We start from the raw sequence: 21378 nt of genomic DNA, 5'->3' as shown, positions 1-21378 counted from the left end.
TGCACAGGTTATTCATGAGTGTGAAACATGCGCTGCAATCAAGCAAGCCAAGCAGTTCAAGCCCCTTGGGTATAGTGAACGATGGCTGAAATATAAATATGGGGAGGCCTGGCATCACGCTCCCACAGACCCGCCAAGGCAAGCGCTATGTGCTCACCATGGTGGAAGCAACCACTGGGTGGTTGGAAACATATCCCGTGCCCCATGCCACCGCCCGGAACACCATCCTGGGCCTTGAAAAGCAAGTCCTGTGGCGACATGGCACCCCAGAAAGAATTGAGTCAGACAACGGGACTCATTTCCGAAACAACCTCATAGACACCTGGGCCAAAGAGCACGGCATTGAGTGGGTGTATCACATCCCTTACCATGCACCAGCCTCCGGGAAAATTGAGCGATACAATGGATTGTTAAAGACTACCCTGAGAGCAATGGGTGGTGGGACGTTTAAACATTGGGATACGCATTTAGCAAAAGCCACCTGGTTAGTCAACACCAGGGGATCTGCCAATCGAGCTGGCCCTGCCCAATCAAAACTTTTACGTACTGTAGAAGGAGATAAAGTTCCTGTAGTGCACATGAAAAATATGCTGGGGAAGACAGTCTGGGTTACTTCCCCCTCTGGCAAAGGCAAACCCATTCGTGGGATTGCTTTTGCTCAAGGACCTGGGTGCACTTGGTGGGTGATGCGAAAGGATGGGGAAGCCCAATGTGTACCTCAAGGGAATTTGATTTTGGGTGAAAATAGCCAATGAACTGAATTGTATAATATTAATTGCTTTATAATACTGTATGTTATCTCTTAACTATATGTTATCTCTTAACTGCATGTTAATATAATAATATAGTAGGTTAATATTAACTATATAATACTATATATTATGATTGCTATATGCCGCATCAATGGTATTGCAGTAAGAATTGCCCAGCCTAAGGAAAATGAACTTTGATGAAACCATGTTGGAATGAGAACTGACTTCAGCATGCAACAGTCCAACACTGCACACCACCTCTCCTGCTCTGAAAGACTGTGATGACAGATGGAACCCAAAGTCATGGGCTAAATGAACTCAATGGACATTTTAGAGGGATGGGCCATAGACGAAGGGAATGATATCTGTGTGTATATCAAGATAGGGAAAGCGGTGGTGATGAATTAGAACACATTGGAAAGAGGAGGGCCTGTGCATGACGTAGATGGTATAGAATAAGGGGTGGATACTGTCCTGGTTTCGGCTGGGATAGAGTTAATTTTCTTCCTAGCAGCAGGCATAGTGCTGTGTTTTGGATTTAGTAGGAGAAGAATGTTGATAACATGCTGATGTTTTTAGTTGTTGCTGAGTACTAAGCAGTCAAGGACTGCTACTTGACTGCTAGTCAAGGACTTTTCAGCTTCCCATGCTCTGCCAGGCACACAAGAAACTGGGAGGGGGCACAGCCAGAAGAGTTGATCCAAACTGACCAAAGGGCTATTCCATACCATATGACGTCATGCTCAGTATAGAAACTGGGGGGGGGGGGGGGGGGTGGCCGGGGAGCAGCGATCGCTGCTCGGGAACTGTCTGGGTATCGGTCGGTGGGTGGTGAGCAATTGCATTGTGCATCACTTGCTTCGTGTATCATTATTATTATTATCATTATTATACTGTTACTATTAGCATTACTATTTTACTTTATTTCAATTATTAAACTGTTCTTATCTCAACCCAGGAGTGTTTCTCACTCTTACTCCTCCGATTCTCTCCCCCATCCCATCGGGGTAGGGGGAGTGAGCGAGCGGCTGCGTGGTGCTTAGTTGCTGGCTGGGGCTAAACCACGACACTTTCAAATAAAGTAGCTTACTCTTTTTAAACCTACACTTGAACATAGAGCTATCATACTAAGTATGAACTACCTGGTCACATCATGAGGGCATTTGGAGCATGACATGGTGCAATTTTCCTTGATTTTGAAAAGAAAATAGCATCTGCTGTTTCCTCATTAGGGTTTGTTGGGAATTGTCGTGTTAGCTTAAAGCATTTGGGTTTCAATTAATTCATATTTTCTAGTTTAAAACAACAACAACAACAAACCTCTTGACTATCTCACATAATGCTGTGTAACTACAGCAATATCAACTACGCACTTGTGTAAGTGCTGCTTGAAAAAAAAGTTCTAGAAAATACAAGAAGCCTTGTCCTGGTTTCAGCTGGAATAGAGTTAACTTTCTTCCTAGTAGCTGGCATAGTGCTGTGTTTTGGATTTAGTAGGAGAAGAATGCTGATAACACACTGATATTTTAGTTGTTGCTAAGTACTGCTTATTTCACTGCTAGTGAAGGACTCTTCAGCTTCCCATACTCTACCAGGTGCACAAGAAACTGGGATGGGGCACAGCCAAAATAGTTGATCCAAACTGACCAAAGGGCTATTCCATACCATATGATGTCATGCTCAGGATATAAGCTGCGGGGAATTGGCCGGGGGGCAGCAGTCACTGCTCAGGAACTGTCTGGGTGTCGGTCAGCAGGTGGTGAGCAATTGCATTGTGCATCACTTGCTGTGTATATTATTATTATTATAACATTGTTATTATTACTACTACTATTGTACTTCATTTTATTTCAATTATTAAACTGCTCTTATCTCAACCCACAAGGTTTCTTTCACTCTTCCAATTCTCTTCCCCATCCCACCGGGATAGGGGGAGTGAGTGAGCAGCTGCGTGGTGCTTAGTTGCTGGCTGGGGCTAAACCACGACAAGCTGTCAGCAATTCTCCCATTATAAGACAAATAAAAATAATATGAAGATTGTAGGGGAATAAAAAGTGGGGTCCATGAAAATAGTTTGCTCTTGTCAAGGATTATTAGAGTGCAGAATTACTGTTTAATATTTTGTCTGGGTAACATTATACAGAAGTATGTGTTTTATAATCTTGATTTATTTACAGCCTTTGTTTTATCCTATGAAAACATATTTTGGATGTGGTTAGAACTACCTTTTGTCAGCAGAGGACTTCTGTCTGTTCTTGCTTGCATGGCAACAGCCCATCTGACATGTTTAAGCCTTCTGCATTGGGCTGTTGCTATTCTCTGATGATGGAGATGTCTGAAATCTTTCTTTATATGCTGGAGTCATACGTGTAAGATATACATTTTTTTGTCCTCTGCATGCTATTATCTTTTCTCACTCATATTTTTCAGAGTTTCATTACGTCAACAAGAGAAATATAGTTACAGGTCATTACTTTTGAAAAGAAAACTAAATTATATTTTAGTTGAGCTTGTTCATTTGACAGCTTTTTTTTCCTTTTCTTTCTACAGTTTGCAATAAAAACAACATTAACATAAACTCAAAATCTTTGTTCTTAGATGTCTATGTCTCACTCTTGAAGACAACACTGTAAATCATAAGTGTAACTGCTGATCTTAGAAGGGGCAAACTGTGGTATAATGATATCCTGGTCTATGGCAGGATCTTCCACAAAACGAATAAAAGTTGGTAATTACAACCAGTAATAAAAGGCTTAAAGCAACCTATGCTTTTTTTCTGTAATTGTAATAATGAAGAGGAGAACACACAATAACACACAAAGTTCTGCAGATTTTTTTTCAAATCAGTGTGACTATACTACTCTCTTGTCAAAAAAAACAGCTTTGAAGAAATGTTCTTGGTTGATGTAATAAATATATGAAAGTATAATATAGCACTGTATGTGATGCATGAAGTATATATGTATTTAAATTACACAGAATATAATATATATAGTTTTAAATAATATATAAAATACAATTTAAAATCAATGAAAATTCTTCACAAAGGAGGAAATAGAGCTGGGTCTAAGCCAAAATGCTGAACTTAAATTTTAAAAGTGGTGTGTGTGTGCATGAGAGAGATTTGAACTCTTATAAAAAATGGTAGCTTTTGAATATTTTTGAATTCAAATATATTGCTTAAGCAATAAGCTGGTCCTAGATATATTGTAATGAAAACGATCATATAAACGAGCATATAATCTATAGCAGGTATATTTTGCATGAAACTATGAGTAAATGCATATATGTATACACATTGCAGTAAGGTGAATTTTCTTTATTTGGGGTATTCTTTTTTCCTATTCATACATAAATATTTATACATAAGAAAAATTGTAACTCACTAACTATCCTAAAAACTATTATTTATTAACTGCAGAACATAAAGTATGCTCTTAGAATTATAGATTTCTGATATAGACAACATATAATATTGTATCTTAAAATATATTTGGAAATTTTTTTGTGATGTTATTAATTATTTCAAAGGTTACTTTAAGGAACATGAAACTACTTTGCTGTAAAAGGAAGGAAGAAATCCTTGTCAGTGATGTTGCAGCTCTCCTGGGAAGTTTTCAGGATCACACAGGAAAACCTTCTCACCCCTGCCCAGCAGACAGCAACAGCCTCAGGAGCCAAGGAGCATGGGCAGGGTTTGTATGACACCACCAGGCAGCAGAGCAGATGCTAGGAAAGCTTTTGTTCAAATTTTTAACGGTTTTACTGAGGCTTTTCTGTGTTGATTTGGACTGTGAACATATATTAGTGGTAACTAGATTAATGATTCAAACTGTAAGACTGTTATAACATTAATTGGACTAACTCAATTCTTGGCTTCGCATATGAGGCATTTTTCTGTTTGTCCATAGCAATATTTTGAGTTTAAAATTTTACATAAATAGAAGCACATTGTGACTATTGTCTTTAGGTTACACAGCAAATAGGTCCAATTGAGGTGCATCATAACATAAAAATATTTGCCTTTTCCTCTTGTATTTTAAAGGTCAGTGTAGAATTTTAGCTACTCCCTGCCATTTGCAAGGATTGTTCCATAAAAATTATTGTCTGACTAGGTGTGTTTTTGAGCTTGACAGCTCTTTTAATGTTATTTGAACACCTCAAGGAAATGGACGTGCAGCAAATGGACAGGCGTGTGAAAGTGTAGAAGGAAAGAAATGTCATTCTTAAAAGTCTTGGAAAGATGAAATGCTAAGAGTTTCCATTAAGCGGAAGAAGGTTCCCAGAGTGACAGAAAACCATTTTTTTTTAACAAAAATAGAAGATGGGCTGCCAGATTTGCCACTTGAGCATTTGCACCTGGCTGACAATATGTTGATGCAGATGGCAGTTAATGCAACATTTGGCCATGTTACACATTGGCTATAATAAAATATTTTTCTTTGGAACATTAAGTTAATATATTTTGCTTCATTACATTTAGTCCATAATGTTAAAGAAATTAATTGACATGAAAGATCCATCTCTGCACATCTTTCCCTAATTGGGGATCACAAAGAATCCATGAACCATCAAAATGCAGATATTTGACTAAGGCTACTAAGGATGACTACTTCACATATGAGGAAAGCCTTTGTTTTCCATGCAATTAATTTATTAAATTATTATAAAATAGACAGAAAAAACAGAAGAGCTGAAGGTTTTGGTTCTATTTTCTTTTTTCTAATTGTACTAGGTCTGGCTGGGATGGAGTTAATTTTCTTCATAGCAGCCTGTGTGGTGCTGTGTTTTAGATTTATGACCAAAATGGTGTTGATAACAAACCAATGTTTTATCTATTGCCGAACAGTATTTGCATAGCATCAAGGTTTTCTCTGCTTCTTCCTCTGCCTCCCCTGCCCAGGAAGTAGGCTGAGTATAGGCAAGAGGTTGGGAAGGGACACAGCTGTGACAGCTGACTCCAACTGAGCAAAGAGATATTCCAAACCATACGACACCATGCTCAGTAATAAAACTTGGGGGGACGGGTACTGCTTTTCCTAGGCAGCCTTTGCTCAGAGGCTGGCTGGGCATCAATCTGCTGGTGGCAGGTGGTAAGTGGTTGCCTTTGCATCTCTTCTTTTTTTTCTTTACTCATAAAACTGCCTTTATCTTGACCCATGGTTTTTTCTTGCTTTTGCCCTTCTGATTCTCTCCACCTGTCCTGCTAGAGGAGGGGAGAGTGAGGGAGAAGCTGGTCTGTACTTAGCTGTCGGGGGTCAACCCACCACACTAATCAGATATTAATCTTTTAATATTTGCTGTATACCAATGTAAGATTTTTATGTTATTTTTCTATATTTTATTTTTAATAAGCTTTTTGGGTTTAATTTTTAATTTTACTGTGGTTATCTTAACTCTAAACTCACAATACTTTAGCACATTTTCCTGTCAGGTCAGCTCCATGTGTTTAATTGATCCGGTTCTCTGAGGCCTTAAATTCAACATAAAATTATCTGCCATTTACCATACGGTGGTTTACATTGAATAAAGTGTGTAAAATTTCTGAAATGTCACCTACATATGGTAACAATTTAGTGGTCCTACTGCAAAGTGCTTTAGCCTTCTCTTCCTTATGCAGTTTCTTCCTCTGAAGTAAACCCAGCAGATGCATAACACACAGTGCCAGTTGTTTGACAAATGTTTCATATGTCAGGTGTAAGATGAATCTTCTTTTACACATCACTTCCCATGTCAACAGACAAGAATATCAATAAATCAAGTCTGTTTTGCAATACATAAAATCACCAAAGTGTTCATTTTCTTGAGTTCTAGGACTTATTCTAGTTTGATATGTGGGCAGTGTGAATTGGTAACTGGATGAAAAGTTTGAGTAGATTAAGATTAAAAGCAATGGATTCTCAATCCATCTGAAGATAATTTATTGGCTATTTTTCCCCCTCAAGCAAATGTTTTGATCAGAAAATAATGCTCAATTGAAATTGAAACTTCTCAGAAGAATTCTACTTAAACTTTAATTAAGATAGTTTCAAAGAGGTAAAGAAGAGACTATAAAAATGTGTTGAAATAAGAAAATATATAAATATGCAAAAGCAGTGAAAAAAGGATATAGATATGCAATTTTTCACATCCCATGTCAAAAATCTAATCAATAAGCTACTATTTATATTATAGTGAGTCTGTTTTATATTTCATAAGATTCTCAAGAACAGGTTTCTCTTTGGTGGAGAAAGGAAATAGCTGTGAGCTCCCCAAAACTTCTGAGTATAGAAAACTAATTTCTGAACAAACTATGTTGCATGCCTCCAGTTGGACTTGTTTGGAAATGCTTTCCAGGAGGATTATCTCTGTCATCTTTCCAGAGATTGAGGTGACACTGACTGGCCTGTAGCTCCCTGTATCTTCATTCTTGCCCTTCTTGAAGACAGGAGTGATGTTTGATTTTCTGCTAAATCCCTCTTCTCTCTAGGGCCGTATCCCATAAGATTCTTTCAAGCAGATCTATGAAGAGCTTGAAGTCTTCTTTCCCAAAATCTAGGGCTGTGGTCCTGCTTTTTGTGCTGCTCCCTCCTATTAGGATCCTGAACTCCACCATCTCATCGTCCATATAGTATATCATGAATATCATGTTTACATGCTATTTATTCACTTGTTTTGAGGTTCATTATTTATTTATAACCAATTTTTAAAATGAAATAATAAAATAACCCCTTCATTTTTATTCATAGAATTAATAACAATCCTTCTTTATGTGTTTAATTCAATTCTTATTTAGATTGATAAGGCTTCAAGAGAATCTGTGATATTCTTAGAAGGGAAGTAACCAAATGTGAGCTGTGATGAATCAGTAAAGGTTTTGTAACAAACTTTTTTTTTTTCAAAAAATTAAAGTAATTGAAAAAGGATAATCTAAATGAAAATGGGAAAGTATCTTTGATTGCCTAATGGTTGGTACAGGATACACCATAAACGGCCTAATAATAAACTAAGTTGGAAAATGATTATCAGACATTCCAAAGGTGTTTAGAATTCAGAAACACTTATTTTATTTGCGTATATTGAGACATATGATAGTAAAATTAAAATAAAAAATTCCTTTCTGTCATAACTTAGTTTTTGCATCTTTCTCCCTCTGACTGTTATAATACTGAAAAGATTTAAATCTACATGTGTTAGACAAAGTCACTTATGTCTGCTAAAATCCCATTGACTTTTTCTTTCCCCTAAGAGTATATGGAATGTGGAAATCCTGGCTTGATTGACTTCTATGAACACTTGCCACTGATATTGATGGAACTAAGATTTAACTTCTTAGTCTGTTAAGTATGAAGTTGCAATTAAACACTGTCACCTATACAATGGGCTTATACTAACCTAACATTCTGCTGTAGCTTCCATCAGAAATTTTTTTTTTTTTTTACTTCCTATCTTATCCATTGTGTGTGCCTATTGAGGGCCCCTGAGCTTGTTTATTTCACTTATGCATGAAGCACCCCAGGTCATACTGCATTTTAAGTAATAGTGAAGAGATTCTTTAGATACTGTAAAAGCAAGATCATTGTTGCAATCAATGACTAAGCTAGTCACAACAATGAAACTGGTTTACAAAGCATCTTGAAGAATATAATAAAAAGAAAATTCTGGAAGATTTTTTTGTCACTTCAGCATTGTTTGTTGCTTTTCTTAATGCTTAGAAGAGAGGTAAGATATATGCCAAAAACTAAGTAGACAGAGGGTTTCCATATTATGTCTGAATCGTGAAAACAGTGTTGTATCCTTCTAATACTTGAAGCTGACAAACATCTAAAGACAAGGCTTTCATACATGACATTAAATTCAGTTGCAAATTTCTAATCTCTAATCAAAGAAGGCTGACTACTTAGAAAAATGTCCTTATATGTATTGTGCACCATTGTCTTCTATTTCCTCTTAGATAGCAATTCCTTTGTAACAGAAAATAGTCTCTAAGAGATACAATCAAGTTTTCATCATCTTTTTTTTGGTTTTTTTGGCATTGAGTCTGCAAGAAAAGCTTATTCTCCATATAAACAGATTCTTTTTTAAAGGACACGTTATGGTCAATAGAAGTGCTTATTCTTATTATTAAAAGAAATTTCATTAGATATGTTTAATTCTCTCTCCTCATACAGAAAGAATTAAAGGATTAGCAATAGGAGTTCAAGTGTCTAAGTACTCTATCCACTACTATTTCTCTGGATGGATGTCTTCAGACCATTCACTGTGTGTAGAAGAATCCATCATTCTGCTTAGTGTGCTCCTTTGTAAATAAAAACTTTATCAAAACTGGTCTAAGATTCAAAAACTAATTTTGTTTTCTACTGCATATCTTAAAGAGCCTGATGGAAAATATTTCTTCCTATTATGTTAATGTAAATCAACTACAGTGAGATTAATGCAATTGCTGCAAGTCCAGTAAAAATTAGAACAGATTATATTTCAAAAAATGTTTAGAATTTTTTGTTTGGCATAAGCTTGAACTTCATTGTATTGATTATTAGCCAGTATGTTACTGTTATAAGTTACTGTTATACTGTTATAGTAGATTCAATTTTTTTCCTGTTGTCTCATTTATTTGCAACACCAAGAGAAACATTTCTGAAGTGTAAGCCACTGAAGAAAATAAAATATGATGAAACATAATTATCTAAAAAGTACTCAAATACTGAAAACCATAAAAATTGTTAATCTGAGATCCTATACTTCAGACTGTACAGACACGAAGAGTATAAGACACATTAATGTCTTTCACTGAAAAAAAATACACCTGGAAAAAACAATAACTGTGTTAAGTAAATATATATAAATATCTATCTATCTATCTATATAAATTTAAAAAATACCTTTTTTGATTCAACTGTTTTTCCAAGCTTTCAGATCTCATAGACTTTTTCCTTTCAAGAAGTAGTGACAGATTTGGGCATCTTTGATATAAGTCTGATTATTTGCAAAAATGTATAAATGTGCGGGGATGGGGGGAGTTGAGCATAGACATGTCAGACAGTAAGGACAAGATTCAACTGATTTCATTCTCTAGTTAATTGAGACGTTCACATCCTAAGCTTTATTTTGTGCTGTCCATTCTTTCTTTTCCTGATGGATAGATCTTAAATCTACTCAAATATCTGTCTTTATGTCTGATGTTGTACATCTAGTCAAACACATTATTTATCTAAACAATGGTCTGATGAATCTTGTTTTCCAGGATATTTAATTTCTCAAAACTTACCTCTTCATATATGTAGCTACTCATACACATTGCGTGTTTCAACATGGTTTAGAGAATTTTTGACAAAAACAACTGCTGTACTGTCAGAGACTGTATTGGCCTTTTAATTCAAAACTTCACAAATAGGAGGGATTAGGGGTGCCAGCTACTATGAATTTATCAAGTTTTTAAACACTTTTTACTTTCTTGGAACTTCAGCACAAAAAAAAAATATGCAAAGTGATTTTTTTTTGGTACCAGGTATTCCTAGTAATTTTCCTATATTATTCCAGACTGTATATAAATTATTTATAAAAATGAGACTGGTGAAACTAATTGTTTGGGTCACTATTTTTTGAGCATGTCAATTAATGTCTACAACCTTGTGAAAGACACTTGAAATTTAACAGTGAATATTAACTTCATGTCAAATATATTTCTAGCTCTGAAAACTGAAAAAAAGTTCAATGTTACTGAAAGATCACAGTGACTTCCTTTTATGCTTTGCTGGCACTCAAGAACCAGGGAGAAGAAAGCTTTCCAATTCAAATGTAATGGAAGCAAAAAAACTACAGGGCATTGAAAGAATAAAAGGGACAAGATGTTTGTGGTTGTGTGTACAGAAAGGAGTTGGGTGAAGTTGAATTTATTGTTAAAAAAAACAGGAACTTGTAGGAGAGAAAAGTCTACAGAAGTATTTCAAGAGACTGGGATTGGGACTTGAGGGTAGAAGGAAAGAGAACTGGAAAAATGAATGAGCAGGAGCTAGATGGATTCTTGAAGGGACTAGAGATGCTAACAATTTTTCATAACAACCTTCTCACACCACCAGGCTGAAGCTACTCACCTTAGGAACCGGAAGAGTCATGCAAGGCTGAGTACCATAAGAGCAAAAACGGGTAGGACTAAGATTTATTTATATTAAAAAATTATCTATATTATTATTATTAATGAGATTTTGTATGGAAGTATTTTATTTTTCTCTAGTTATTAGATCTGAACTGATAATGACTGTTGGATAACACTGTTCATATTCAATGATGTTAATAAATTATTGGCTTGATATATAAGGTTTGTTTTCACTTGCCTATAAACAAGGTCTTCAGGAACACAAATAGACTAGCTTAAAATACTGCTAAACCTATTTGCAGCAGTAGGTGTGCTTGTGTGTGAGGAACATCTGAAAAATCAGTGAATAATTTATTGCTCATTACCTCTTGCTTTTCAGTTTGTTCCTACTTGATTGTTCCTCTGGTTTTCATTGAAAAGGATAGCTCAGATTCATTCAGTGAGACAAAGAGGCCCTTTGGGAGCCAAAGAGATTTTTTTTTTCCCCCATGATGGAAAATGTTGATAAGGTCTATATGCTGAGGTTTTAAATGTGCATGTCTACGTAAATCGCAACTCTTTTCTACCACCCTTCTCTACACTACTGTTGTATTCCTGCTGTTTCTGTCCACAAGACCATTCTTTGACATCTATTGCATTTTAAAGCTATAAAGTATGCTCTCAAAATCAATCTACATGCTTCTCGATAATTCTGAAAACTGGGTAAGGAGTGAGAAGAGACATAAACTACCCCCTTTAGATGTAGCAAGTGCTACCACTAGGGAACTAATGGTCTAGCTAAATGCATTAGTAATTACAAATCTGAAGAAAAACCTTGAATATGTATTCAGTATTTATGTTTATTTCAGGATGTTTCAGGAGCTGACAAACGGTTGTGTTACAACTGGAAAGAGAATTGGCAGAAAACTGGGAGTATTTCAAAGATGTTCATAGAATCATAGAATCATAGAATTATAGAATCATTTCTGATGCAAAAGACCTTTAAGATCATTCAGTCCAACCATTAACCTAACATTACCCAGTCCACACTAAACTAATCAAGGGAAGACTGACTAAACCATGTCCCAAAGTGCCACATCTACCCGTTTTTTGAATACTTCCAGGGATGGTGACTCCACCACCTCTCTGGGAAGCCTCTTCCAATGCTTCACTACCCTTTCCGTGAAGAAATTTTTCCTAATATCCAACCTAAACCTCCCCTGGTGCAGCTTAAGCCCATTTCCTCTTGTCCTATTGCTAACTACATGGGAGAAGAGACCAACACCCACCTCACTACAACCTCCTTTCAGGGAGTTGTAGAGAGCAATAAGGTCTCCCCTCAGACTCCTCTTCTCCAGACTAAACAACCCCAGTTCCCTCAGCCACTCTTCATAAGGCCTGTGCTCCAGACCCTTCACCAGCTTTGTTGCCCTTCTCTGAACACGCTCCAGCACCTCGATGTCTTTCTTGTATTGAGGGGCCCAAAACTGGACACAGTATTCCAGGTGCAGCCTCACCAGTGCTGAGTACAGGGGGACGATCACCTCCCTGCTCCTGCTGGCCACACTATTCCTGATACAAGCCAGGATGCCGGTGGCCTTCTTGGCCACCTGGGCACACTGCTGGCTCACATTCAACCAGCTGTCGACCAGCAACCCCATGTCATTTTCATCCAGGCAGCTTTCCAGCCCCTCTTCCCCAAGCCGGTAGCATTGCATGGGGTTGTTGTGACCCAAGTGCAGGGTCCGGCACTTGGCCTTTTTGATCGTCATACAGTTGGCCTCGGCCCATCGATCCAGCCTGTCCGGATCCCTCTGCAGGGACATCCTACCCTCGAGCAGGTTGACACTCCCACCCAGTTTGGTGTCATCTGCAAACTTACTGAGGGTGCACTCAATCACCTCATCCAGATCATCGATAAAGATACTAAACAAGGCTGGCCCCAAAGTTGTGCACTCAGAAGTGCTATAGCACTATAACCCTAGCCAGCAACTAAGCACCACACAGCCACTTGCTCAATCCCCCTGCCCCACTGTGATGGGGGAGAGAATTGGAAGAGTAAAAGTGAGAAAACTCATGGGTTAAGAACACTTTACTAATTGAAATAAAGTAAATTATTATTATTATTAGTAGTAGTAGTAGTAGTGTGAACACAGTCAGTACAACAGCTGATGCAGGAATCATCCTTCACTTTCAGTGCATACATTTTTAGCTACTATATTTGAAATAGAGTATATATGGTTTCTAATTATCTTAGTTTGGAGGAATTATAATTTTTATTTCCACCTTTTTTCTAATGACAAAAATGAACATGCCCAGATGGTAAAGAAAGTCTTTTCTGTACTCACCCCTCTTCTCCTCAAGTAAAAGTAGAAAAACATTTACCTTGCATTTATGAGCCTCTTCATATTCCAGTCTTCATACATGAACCACAGCTTCTCATGATGTCAGGGGTAAAACAACACATTTACTTGGAAAAAAAACCTGCAAAGTCTGCTATGTTGGATACATGATATAAAGCAGTGTTGCTTTTCAACGACTGTTGCAAATTTTCCATGAGATCTGATAGAGAGCAAGGTGAGGTTAATTACAAAGGAAAAATGTCTGTGCTAATATCAATTTGAGCAACTGCAGTGATTTCAATGGAATTGAATTCTCCACTGAAATCCTATCTACACGTGGCAAGATCCCACAGAAGAAAAGAGAAATTGATGCCTAAGCTAAAATCTGAAGACCAGAGTATATAAATAGCTCAGCAAAAGGAAAACCATTTAGTAGCATTTAATTCCCAACATGGTTCAGGCCAGACACTATTCCCAAGGTAAATCAGTTGTGATAATCCTGTTTTAGAGGGTAAGAGAATTCAATAGTATGGACAAGGTCTATTCTGTGTTCTTTTTTGTAACAGAGAAATTCTGGAATTTGTTGTTAGACACAGCTGATATGATCTGTTTACAGATGTGTCCTATATGTTATTCTCTAACCTCATCATCTCCACTCTTTTCTGGTAATAAAATCTACACAATCAAAGTCCAATTTTATTTTAATTTAGAGGAGGAAGAGAAGTACTTGGTTGTGACGTACTTATTGAAGATATTTTCAGGTGTACAAAAAAGTATTTTAAAACATTTAGAGAATTTGGCTCACAATAGATCAAATTCATGTAAGGTGCAGGTACATGATGGATTTACTAATTAGCTCACCCAAATGTGTCATGATTAATCTGTCTCAGGAGAGGCCATGCAGTTGATTCAGTTCACAGATATGCAATTTGAGATGCCTTAAGGTAGTTCAGGCATCCATGTGGGGGTGGCTAATCTGACACAAAATCTATAGGAGACCCTTGCCCTTTTGCACCATCAGGTAGTTACAGGATATTGTACATCTCAGATGGTACTAGATATTTGTGTTTGAGGGATTGTGCTGTGCCTTTTGATAATACAATCACTAGAGTGCAATTCAGTTGATCAGATATTAGTGAAGTAACTCCTTAGACCCCGTTAATTGTATTGACTAGCTGACCATGACAGGTGCTTGGACATTGTATATAGACACCTAATTAAATTGTCTTAATTTGAGCCAAATAACTGGTATAAACTGAACTGCTTTACTTGTTCCTGTATATGTTATTAACTTACAGTGAATACTAGCTAATGTGATTTAATGTAAGGTGCAGTTAAAAAATTTAAAGTTATATCACCTTACATCTTCTGTGAGTTAAGAGCATGTACACGAAGTCCAGCTTCAGCTTTTGAAGCTATAACAACTTGAATGTGAGTCAGTGCCCTCAATGTTCTCAAAACTACATATAAGTAGGACTTCAGTGGTTTTATATTGGCCTTCTATGCAAGGAAAAGAAAACACAGAAAATAGAAATACTTCTCACTTTCATAGAAAAACAGTTTATGCAAAAATCTTAAAACAGTTGCAAAATTAGCAAATTAATTAATCAACCAGGTCTTGCACACTTTTCATCTACCCACTAGTCAATACTCTCTCCTAGACCAAGTAATTTGGGGTTTTTTGAAAACTCCTTTCAAGTCCCCATAACAGGATTCTGATGACAGTTACTCAGATATAATTTGAAAGAAATTCCATCAACAATTACTTATGTATTTCATTTAATGGCTCATCTGTGTGCTTTTGACTTCTATGCTGAGCAATGAGATAGGGAAAAGACAGAGTCACAGTATGGCAGTCCACACTGTGCAGCTGCACTACATAAAAAGCTAAGTTACTAACATTAATTATTTTTATGAAGAAAGAAGCTTGTCCTCTAACAGTTAGATTAATATGTAGTTTACACACAGACAGAGGCAAAAGAGAAACTGAAAGAATACAAAAAAAATTTCCTGAGCCAAAACTGAATGAAGTCAGCAAATGAAGATTTTTATAAAATTGATTTTATAATGATTTACAAAAGCTACAGAATTGTGTCTCTTACATTTCATTGTATTTTCATGACATTTGGGAACAGGTTTTGAGATACTTGGCCATGTTTTCAAAACATTGATAGAACTGAATTTGCAGTCACACATGCAATCAAAATAACCATCCATAGGACACTTATACCAGGAGAAACTCAAAAGTAGGTTCACAAATTTTTATTGTTATAATTCCTCAAAAAAAGTGACTCAATTTAAATGAGTTTTGCCCAAAGTAGTGCAGTTAATAGGAAAGAAAAATAATCATTTAAATAAGAGATAAGGTATGGCACTCTAGATTAATTTTGGCCTCTCAGATCCTAAAACTAGAGATTAACTTAGAGGCTTGGCCCCAGAAGTGTACTTCATGGAAATGCAGCATTGCATTGAATGTTTTGTTATGGACAACATAAGGTGTGTAGGAAGCACACCTTACACATAGAGCTAAGAATTTATTGTTAGTCTAATTAAAGTCTTAATACCATAATCAAAATACAACAAGCACTTATTATTAGTCCAGTTAGAATAACACTAGCACCCATAGTCTGAATTATCTAATAAACACATAAAAATCCTCAATAATATTCTAGCCAAAGTTGTTATATGAAAGCTTCCTAGTGTCTGCATGTTTTATTTTGATGTTGTGTGTCTCCTCTGGGCCCTACGGCCAGTAGCTCCAACCTTCCTCCAGCAGAGAGGAGCAGAAGGTTCAGAGACAGAGTTCTTTACCAGAAAAAGCTCGATAATGGTGGCAGGGACCTTCATTTCTTAGGTTTTGATCCACTTTATATAGTCATCTGACTTGTCTTCAGTTCCCAGCTGAATTTTGACTATCTTCAATTAGACATCATTTACACAGTAGCCTCTCCTAGCACTGGTAAACATGTACATACCTCAATGACTACATAGGTTGTTGTAGCTTTATTAAATTTGGTGTTCAGAGGGCTAAGTTAAGAAAAAAAAGGCCATAGCCATCTGCTAGACAATTTTTACTAAAGCTGAAACAAGCCAGAAACACTTCAGTCCAAGACAAGCCCAGACATGTCCTGATATAAAAATAAAAACCTTGTAGCACCAGCAATGGCAAAAATCTTATTCACTGGGCTACACTAGTTTATACTTGTTTCCTATGAAATCAGTGGGCAAAATTTGGTGGTTCAGGAGAGGATAATTCACAGTAAATGAAGAAAATTGGGTGTACCTGAAAGGTGATCCACAAAAAGCTATGTACTGAGCTGGCAATTAGAAAATGGGATTTTATTCCCCTTGGGTGTTAGGTTTTGTTTCTACAGAGACTTCCTATTGGATACTGCTTGAACTGCTTGAACTACATGCTAGGAAAGGCATGAGCCCTAGGTTCTGTACACTATTTATACAGGCAGAACCTAGTAACAATCAGATCTGAAATGCAAGTAAGCATATTAAAAGTTCCCAGACTACACAGACTGGTTCTTTTGCTGGAGCTGTCATAAATAACTCTCAAGAGCTATTCAGAGTTCCTACTCCTTTCATAACTGAATAAGAAACTTAAATATTTATTTTTCTTATGCTCTATTCCCTTCTTCTTGGTGATCCTCCACCTTCAGGACAATAACCCTAAAATGCAGTTTTGCACCAAAAATTTAGGCACATCTACAGCCAAGTCACAACCAAGTCACAAATAAGTTCACTGTGCCCTGGCTAGGGAGTTATCCTGGAGATTCATTATTCAAAATTGCATTTATTGTTAATAAGACACCGTCCTCGTTCTTACAGTCTGGCTTGCAGTTCTATTCTGTCCATTTACTACAGCTTCATCATTCTACATTTCTTTTGTTTTCTTGTTTGTCAGCATTTCGATGACTGCAAAACTCTATAGGAAGACATTAGCTAAGTGTTTTTTTCTTATGAAGTACTTCTGTGTTATGACACACCGGGTAAGTCAACACCAATGGATTTTGGGGGGGGGGGGGGGGCGGAATCTGTTTGTTTCTTAGGTCATTTTTGGTCAAGAAAGCAGCAGAAACAGCTGCAGTTGGTGAGTAAATAGGATTTCTAGGTGAAGTAAGAGAGGAGTCCTTTATCTCTCAAATACATTCACTGTATTTGCAAAGAAGTCTTCTCAGACTGTCTGAAATGTACTCTTCCAACCAATTAAAACTGTCACCTTAGGGTTACAACTTTTGGCATAAACTTATGTAAGTTATATGAGAGTGCATATGCACTCTTGATGCGGCATCTTTACCTATATATACAGTTTTTGTAAAGATAAAATACTTTAAAAAATTTCTTTTTGTTATAAAAGTCCTCTCATATTTGTCAGAGTTAATAAGGTTGTAGTTTAATAAACAAGTTTCCAGTGTGGTAACCTGTCTGTCATATGTCTTTAAACTCCAAAGAAACTGAAGGTCTCTCAGAAATCCTTGCACATAGAAGCTTGTGAGGTGAGACTGTGTGCTATCTTCTGTTCTATCTCACAATCTAAAACAGCACCCAGGATTTGTATGATATGGACTGCTCAAACATCCTTTATAAATCTGACCCTGTTTCTGTCAACTCTCATACATAGTAACATTTTAGATGTGGTCTAGCTAAGCAGTCTTTTATCTGTATTTTTTAGTGCCCAAGTCAGAGCATGGACAATTAGATTCTCTTTACGTAGTTAGGACTAAGAGGGAGAGCCACCTTCTTGTTGCTAAACTCAGTTAATGTGAACCAGTTGTCCGTAAAAACTTTTTGTGTATGTGTGCACAAGATTTTCCTTGTGTAAGCAAAAAAAACCCCTGTGCATACATTATGTTTCTATAGTGTATTAGTCCTTGCTTGGTACAGAAATAATGAAGAGAAAACATTGTTAATGAGGCACCAATAACCATCATGCTAATTTTTCATATCGTCATCAGAATGGATCACAGAAATGAATGTTTCAGTCTCATAAAATAATTTTAGATGTGTTACTTGGACTGGATATCTTGCTGCATTACCAGCTGAAACTTCAAACCTGAGTACACTCAGGCACACATGGATAAGCAACTGAGCAGCTGTCCCTGCAGCATGGAAAAAGGGAAAAAGATCATTATTACCCTTCACCTTATTTTGTTATGATAACACATGCTACCGGATCAATGGATGATATTGGCAGCATTCTACATTACAGAACTTCGTACTAGAATCAGAGGGTTTGAATGATCTGACTAATTATTTCAGTTGATCATGAATGAGAGAGAAATTATTTTTAAATAAATGGAGAAAAGAATAAAATTTTTACTTAGAAATTAGAAGAAAGGAAGAGAAGAATGAACTGCATAAACGTGGGGACAGAATTGGGTGAAAAGCCTGGGAAAAAAACAGAGAAGAAAAAACAATATGAATCAAATCAGACATTGTCAACAGAGAAAGAAATGAGAAATGGAGAAATGAAAAGACCTGAAAATGGGACTGAAAAGAATGTAAAGTGAAGCACGTTAGACATGAATCACAATACAAAATGTAATAATTTGGAGTTTATGCAAAAATATTTGAAGATTTGACCAAAGTATTCAGAACTCACTGTACAAGTCCTGGAAGGACCTGATCTAACTGGACAGGCTCAGAGCCAGGGACTGGACTAGATGTCCTCTGGAGGTCAGTCCCAACCTGCGTGATTCTGTGATCTAACAGAAACATGATCTTCTTGTAGTTATTTTGTTAATGACTTGTTAAAGCCATCTTGCTGGTTTATTTCTCTTACAAAAAGATTGATATTTAAAATGTGTTTCCTAAAAAAAAGGCAAATCCAGTTACTTTCCCCTTCATCCATGATTTTTCATCTCTTCAAGTGTTAGTTAAAGGCAAAGAGTTTCCATGTGCTAAACCTGTTTTTTCTCACTGACCTATGACAATTGCTTCATGTTCCCTAATGGCATTTAATTCAGTTTTTCTGACTACTGATCTCCTGAAAACGTCATCGGTATTTAGTTTTGTAAAATTCTCCCCCAGATTTGAAACAATAGATAAGAACCAGTCCTGAGCAAACACTGGCACATTGTAGGACATGAGCTAATTATCACAGAAAAAAAGAATAGATTTCGTACAGAATTCTTTTGGCATTGTGCATGGTATTCTTGCCCCATTGCATTATCATCCTGGTTTCTGCTAGGTTCCCATGAAACAGCTATATATGAATGACTGAAAAACATAAAAGTCAACTGAATACAGAATCAAACTGAAAACTCATCCTGAGAAAGTCAGAGACTTTATATTTTAAAGAGAATGAACATGCTTATAACCCTTATACTTTTTATTTTTCTTTGATCTTTCTGCTATTACTTTTCCTATCAAGCATGCTTTAGGTATACAGTGCCTCTTATATTTAATTTTTAGATATCTCAATTATTTTGTAATAGATACTCACATTTTCATTTTTTCTTTTCCCTTTGATCTCTAAGAAAATTTGATCTTGCCATGGGACAAGAGAATAAACTACATCAACTCCACAGTGACCTTCAAACTTTACTTTTATGGATCTCTAATTCTTTCTTACAAAGATGAACAAAATAGGACAGAATTTTAAATAAATGTTTTAGCGATATTTGGTTAAGATTTTTCAGTAGTTGGGTTTTGTTTTGTTTGGGTTTTTTTTGAGTTTGGGGGTGGTTCTTGGGTTTTTTGGGAGGTTTGGGTGGGGTTCTTTTTGTTCCCCCATAATAAAACCTAAACCTGTCTAGTCCTATGTTTTGTTATGAGTTTTATATGATCAGCTGGAGTCCCAGTCTGTGTTACCATTTTGCTAAGATGTTCGTATCTTAAAGACTCCCTGGCCATACCATTTACAACAGACTTCAATATGTGTTTAGAATACACTACTCTATTTGTTGGTGTGATTCATAAACAATAGTATGGACTTTTTTTTTTTTAATTAAGATGATAATTACCATGTACACTGTCTTGTCATTCTTCTGATACAAAATGTATCTCTTTAACACAGCCTAATATTAACTTAATGTTAGCACCCATCTCTATTTGCATGGTAATCATCATTCTTACTCAAGCAGCATTAACAGTAAAACATAAACTTTCACGCAAATCTGCTAGACTCATTCCAAATGTTTCTAAATAAAAAGGCTTAGCAAGAATAAATGTGTTCTTATTTATATTGTAACATGAAAAAGAACTAAAGAGCAATAGGAAACAACCTCACATAAACACCTGCTGTCAAATAATCTATGTAAAGATTAAAGATCATTTAGCTTAAAGATGCCTTACAGCTGTCCTGCATGAGCATTTGGAATATAAACCTAATGCATAATATATCTAGAACTCAACTAGACTGTATATATGAGAATGTGTCATGGAGAACAATTCTAGTTTGAGATTTTTTCCCTATTCTTTTGAATGCTAAGTAAACAAGGCTTAACAAGAAACCTACAAACTGACCAGTTTAGAAAAAAATAATTTTTAATAGGAAAAAGAAAGGCAAAAAAGGCCAACCTTGTCCTGGGGTGCACTGAGCACACCATAGCTAGCTGGTCATGGAAGGTGATTGTCCCACTCTACACTGCACTGGTACTTGAGTTGGAAGTACTGTGTGGAGTTTTCCTGGAATCATAGAATCATAGAACCATTTAGGTTGGAAAAGACCTCTAAGATCATCCAGTCCAACCATTAACCTAATATTACCAAGTCCACCACTAAACCAATTAGGGGTAGAGTAGTAATTTCATGTTTCCTGGTTTGGTGGCTGGATTATTTATAATGAAAGTAAAAACTAGGAATCATTAAGATTGGAAAGGATCTCTAAGGTCATCAGTCCAACCATCAACCCAACACCACCATGCCTACTAAACCATCTCCCAAAGTAACATGTATACATGTTTTTGAACACCTCCAGGGATGGTGACTCCACCACCTTTCTGGGAAGCCTGTTCCAATGCTTGACTATCCTTTCCGTGAAGATCATTTCCTGATATCCAATCTAAACCTCCCCTGGCGCAGCTTGAGCCCATTTCCTCTCATCCTATCACTAACTACATGGGAGAAGAGACCAACACCCACCTCACTACAACCTCCTTTCAGGGAGTTGTAGAGAGCAATAAGGTCTCCCCTCAGACTCCTCTTCTCCGGACTAAACAATCCCAGTTCCCTCAGCCGCTCCTCATAAAGCCTGTGCTCCAGACCCTTCACCAGCTTT

This window comes from Pelecanus crispus, chromosome 4, assembly GCF_030463565.1.
Source record: "Pelecanus crispus isolate bPelCri1 chromosome 4, bPelCri1.pri, whole genome shotgun sequence".
NCBI lineage: Eukaryota > Metazoa > Chordata > Aves > Pelecaniformes > Pelecanidae > Pelecanus > Pelecanus crispus.
Note: the sequence above shows the minus strand (reverse complement) of the source record.